Genomic DNA, 6,362 nt, shown 5'->3' on the forward strand with positions numbered 1-6,362 from the left:
TGTGTGTTCAATTAATTTTCTTAATCTCCCATATGTCACGCTTCACGTTAAAAGAAGCGCGAAATCGCCACTCACATCCAACACCAAAATGTGTACATTTGCCAACATATCTATCTGGTCTAGACTCATCAACAACATAATGAAATGAATTTTGAATATGAAATTCTCTAATAGCATTTATTGTGGCTTCTTTAGATTCAAATTGCATCCCAACAAACAAATCATTGTTATTATTATTCATTAGACCAATTGTATGACCAAAATCACGACTAGCTTCAGAATTTGTGTTACGAAAAAATGATGATGGAGTACTATATGTCATCCTAGAAGATGAACCAACAACGACCTCCTCCTCCTCATCACTACATATTTCAATGTCTTCTTCATCACTAAAATCGCCAACAATGTCTCTTAAAATAGCCATCTACATTAAACAAAATAATAATATTAGAAAAAGTTAACAACTAAATATACTACAATTGATAAAATATAATAGCTCCACTAACCTCTTGTCAAGTAGCAATCTGTATGAAAAGAAAAGCTCCAAATGAGACAAGTGTAAAAGAGTGTTGGGAAGAAGTTTCAGAAGAAATGTTTTTAGGAGAAGAAGTTTGAGAACATATAAGTTTTTAGGAGAAGAAGGTTGAGAACATATAAGTTTTTAGGAGAAGAAGGTTGAGAACATATAAGTTTTTAGGAGAAGAAGGTTGAGAACATATAAGTTTTTAGGAGAAGAAGGTTGAGAACATATAAGTTTTTAGGAGAAGAAGATGGAAGTGTTGGATGATTATATAGGAGTAGAATACTGGTAAAAAGAATAATAAAGAAAAAACTCCTAACGGATTGACGATTTACGTCACTAATTATAAAAAAATTACACGGAAAACTCCTACTCCAATGGTGATTTAGGTTAGGGCAAGCTAAAAAAGTGAAAAACTCCTATAGCATGGACGATTTAGTTGACGGTAAAAAATTATCCGCAAAAAAATCAAACAAAACTCCAATGCCTCACCCGATTTAGGAGAGATGAAAAAAAATTATATATGTAAAACTCCTACTCTACTGCCGATTTATGAGAGAAGATTTGTTTATTGAAAAAATCCTACCTAAGTGCCGATTTTGGAGAGAGGGTGTGAAAAAAAAAGTAAAAACTCCCATGAAGGATACGAGTTTGGGCAAATATTATAAATTAAGAAACCATCTGTAGAGTTGCTGATTTATATTTGTACATGAGAAAAAAAAGAGAAACGACTATATGGTTGCCGATTTACATAAAGTTACACCACTTTTGTAATAAATACAAAAGTTACACTACTATGGTAAATTTTGGTCAAACTACACTATCTTAGTAAGTTTGCCGACTACAACAAATCATAAAATATTGAAGTAGTATTGGACAACAAGTCCACTTAAAGTAACAATTATAAGATGCAGCGAAATCCAGTATCGGAAGCAATTAGTATTGAATAAATAAGTAAATAGTCCATCATTGCACATAAATCATATTGATTTTTTTTGAATGAAAATGTATAGATCATTTGAGATGGGTTTTAGTAAAAATGTAATGTTTGTGCACACATTATCATAGTCTAGAAGCAAATATCAGTTATATCTTCTCTGTATAATATATGAGAATAAAGTATCTTCTCATACCAGTAAGTTTTATACACTATTAGTCCATCATCTACCACTTAGTGTTTGGCATGTGTCTTATTTCATTTCCTTCAAGAAGTTTTCATGTTAAAATATATTATAAAAGAAAAAACAAGACACATGTCAACACTAGGTGAATTTCAGAAGATATGTTATCTCCTATTATGAGGAGATACTTTATTCTCATAATTTATTATAGAATGGTCTTTAATTTCTATATGCTTTGGCCTAGAATGCATGTTTGCATTCTTTAAAAGATTAATAACATCAATATTGTCACACATTAAATGGGCTTTTTCTTACAAAGATGTTATAGTCCTCTAGTTGGTGCTTTTATCTTCTATTTATTTTATGCATTTTATCTGATTATTTATAGTCAACACTATGCATGATCGCTTTCGCTGCACCAACAATTGGTATCAGATCCAATAGGTAGATGACTCTTAACTTAGATGCAAGATTATAGCTAAAGAGGGTGAAGGCATGTTGGTTGGACAAGGTCTACCAAAGGTACTGTACGAGGATAAAGTAGATGTGTTGAAGGATAACAAAACATGGTGTGAACATGGTGGGAGTATCTAGAACCACAAAAGTCCATGTATTGTATTGAGACCAAGGTGGAGATAGAGACAAAGGTGTGGAGTTAGATGCTGACAATATCTCTCTAGATGTTGAGAGAATGATCTCATTTAAGATGAAAAGTGAAATATCCTAATGGCATGTCGACAATGTCACAATGAAGGATATTAATTGTTAGCAGATCCACAAAAGCATAGAGGCGCTGGTTGACTTTGATTTAGGGTGTAACATGGGCATTGACTTTGATGCATGGTGTAACATGAGTATTGGTAGAGATGTAGGGTATGACATGTGCATTGGCTTGAATGCAAGGATGTGGCACGAGCATTTGTTAGCATTGACGCAAGGTGTGTGTTGTAGTATACTTCTTATGGTGGAGTGATAGTCCTTTTGAACTATGATTGTCGAACTAGACAATGATGGTAGTAGTTGAGGCTTTCCAAGGAAGCCCCAAAGTTCTGTTTGACTAAGTATTTAAGAGGACGGTTGTCGGTGAAAATTTGTGTAGAGGTTCCATATGTCGAAAGACTTCCTAGCAATAGATGGCTAGACGTTATGTTTCATTAGATGACGGTACGAGGAACTTCACTACAAGTTTGGAGAGTTAGGATCTTGATAACACTGTCAAGGATACTTAGAAGGTTTATGCTATGGGGAGGGGAATCTTACATGGATGAGTTGTTAAATAAAATTAGACATTGAGCAAGATGGAGTTAGATATTCGCTAAGGTGGAGATTCTTGTATAGATTTTCTAAGGAGCAAGATATTCATCTATTTCAATCAAGGTGGAGATTGTTGGGGGATGTTTGAAATATTTTATTATATAAAGTCCCACATTTCCTAGCATTAAAATATAGTAGAGTATCAATATTATATATTGGACTAAGATTCCTTGTTATTATGTGCACTAAATAGAAGCATCAAATAGAAACACCCCATGGGCACTTGGGCGCATGAGTGTGCTAGAGCTTGTAATCCTTATTCTCTAACAATGTCTTGGTAGCCGCTCAACACTCCTGAGGACGTAGGCTCAATTGGCTGAACCTCGATACCAAATTCTCTTGTCTTTTTCTCTTTTATTTATTCTATGCCTTTTATTTGATTATTTGTGATCAACACTGTACAACGATCACTTTCATTACACCAACAATTAGCATGTCGAATCTAACTAATATGTACTTAACATTTTTCTTCTAGCATAGACAAGATTAGTGGTGCCTTAAATATATAAATATTCTTTCAACAGTTGATAAGTGTGTTGCTTTATATACCTTCTGGTCTACTTTTTATTTGTGTCATCCTTGTTCGGAATAGATGTAGGGTGCATTGGAGTGTTTGTCGGTATAGAGTCATCCATCTTAAACTTCGTCAGAAGCTCCTTTCTATTATTTATCTAATGGATCTACATCTTGTCCAATGTTTGCTCACTACGCCAAATATGCAGTTTAACAACACGTATATCAAGTATATAACAACGCTTTCAGGTATAATCTATGTGACCGTAGTAGTATATATCCTTATTTGACAGCGCATTTAAGGGCACTGTTGTATTAAACTATACAACAACGACACCTCCAATGTGCGTTATTAGATATGTGACCAATACATCAACGCAATGTAACCAACGCACTGTTGTCTTGTATAAATACAACAACACATATTGTAGGTAGCGTTGTTGTATAGACCATATATATAACAACGCCGCCATAAATGTGCGCTATTATATATGTACAATATAAAACAATAGAACAACACATATCGTTTGTTGCGTTGTTATATATATGGCCTATACAACAACACTACATACAATATACGTTGTTAAATTGCATATACAACAACACATGGAGGAGCTTCTAGTAGCATGTTGTTTATTATTGTACACCTGCATATACATTTATGAAACACAGAGGACAAATATTCTCAACAAGACACATTAATATCTGCATATACATTGATCAACATGACATATATTTATACTCAACAACAAAGATATATATTTTCAATAGCACATACACATTAATACCTGAATATATATCCAAATAGTTTGTATTATACATAAAAATCAATACAATACAAATTACAAAAAATATTCTCACACCATTTATTTTTGGCAAAGTACATAAAATTACATACAAAGACATACATATACTTTTTCCTATTCTTTGATCTTTTTTGGCTTGTAATGTCGAGCCCTGATTTTCGGCTGCACGATTTTATTTAGAGTCGCCACTACATTTTATAGTTAAAAATATAGAAATTATTTTTAAGCCCAATTACCTTTGGATTTTGGATTTTTGATATCCAGGTTCGGGAGTCGGTTACAAGGTAGGGAAGATATTAACACCTTACCTGCCCGCCTTAGGTGGTACCCTTCCCTAAAATATATGACTTATTATTATTATTATTATTATTTATTAAATTATCTGGTTAATTAATTAATTATTAAAAGGAACAAATTTATTTCTTTTTATTATTATGTCTGACAAGATTGACCTTGATCCTACGTATCCATATTAAGAGAATCACAGCTTACGTAGCTCTTTAGATGGAATTTTTTTTGTTGGTTGAGTTTTCTATTAAGGAAAGAAGCAGCGTAGTGTGACCTTCCGAATGATGAGTGGAGGGAAAAAAGCCCCAGAGCGACCGTCCCTCGATCCTTTATGTGGTTGGCAGTTTTTATTTTTTGTAAAACTATTAATTTGTGTGTTTATTTATTAGAGTAAAAAATGTTGTTTATTGTTGATTATGTTAAAAGGATCTTCCCACTCAGTATTTATTCCATAAAATTATTATTTATTTACTTTTTATCACTGTGATTAGAGCTATGTTTGCTATTATACAAAAGGTTATATTTCTTGTTGGTTAAATAATAATGGTTTTAAGATATGCAAATAATAGGAATGAGTAAAAAAAATATAAAACAGTGAAAAGGAGAAACCAGACTATGTAGATGTGGTGCACAACAGATCGCCCACGTGTCAGATCTATATTGGCCTGAGAAAAGCAAGTGTCGACTTGAGACACGTGTTGGATCGGGGTTGTCTGTAATAAGGATGCATGGTGCGTAACTATGTACTTACACACAAGGGATCCTTTATTGCCATAGAGACTCAGATCTGGTGTGAAAGGGTGTACCAAAACGAGATTGCGTGATGTCGTCTTATTGGCTGAAACAAGGGTCAAAGCCGATGCCAACAATGATGATCGATTCAACGGTGAGAAGCGCGATATCATGATGCTTCGAATGGAATCGACCGTACACGATCAAAACACAAGTGAGAAAGCAATTTTTTACTTTGTGAAATATTTTTATCTGTCTCACACGCAGAGCGATTTTTTAGTGATTCTTTTGTGTAGAAATTCTTTTTCTTTTTAGTGCTTTTTGTAAGATGATTTTTTGAGGAACCCCTTACTCTTTGGCATATGCTACTATTTATGGCCTAAGTATATTAACATATAGAAATCTTTTCATTTAATTTCTTTGAGAGAATAAAGGTGGAATCTCATTTGTTTTTATTAATTGAAATTCAAATTTTGATTCTCGTCATTATGGTTTGGAGGAAGTTAAATAAAAAATTAGATTTCCATTTAATTCGTATCCAAAAAATCAGGGCTTTCCTGATTATGACATTTAGTACAAAAAAATTGAATTTAAAAATAAAAAATCCAAATTGGGTGTTAATCCTGAGTGATTAATAATTTTTCTGAAGCCCAAAATTGTTGTAATACCCCCAGTGAGTAAAAATAAATATTTGGCTCTACAAAACATAAAATTAGAAATCCTTTTTTCTTAGATAATATTTTTAATCGATTCTAAACCATCTTAATATTATTGCATTACTTAATGATAGGTGAAGATAATCTTTTTAAATCATAAAAGATATTTGATACTGAATCTCAATATCATTTTTATGATATGATTGTGATTCTTACCTTATTCATATTGGGATGCAATCAATTTGATATGATTTATGTTTTTCATAGTGCAATTTCTAATTTAATTTTTTAAATCCTTAATGATTTACTTTTTATCAAGACGATTCACACAACTTAATCAAATTGATATGATATGATTCAAATTACATATTTCAAATCTTTAATTTATCTGATAATCCAATTAAATCTTTAA

The sequence above is a fragment of the Lupinus angustifolius genome, chromosome LG04, assembly GCF_001865875.1.
Source record: "Lupinus angustifolius cultivar Tanjil chromosome LG04, LupAngTanjil_v1.0, whole genome shotgun sequence".
NCBI classification, from domain to species: domain Eukaryota; kingdom Viridiplantae; phylum Streptophyta; class Magnoliopsida; order Fabales; family Fabaceae; genus Lupinus; species Lupinus angustifolius.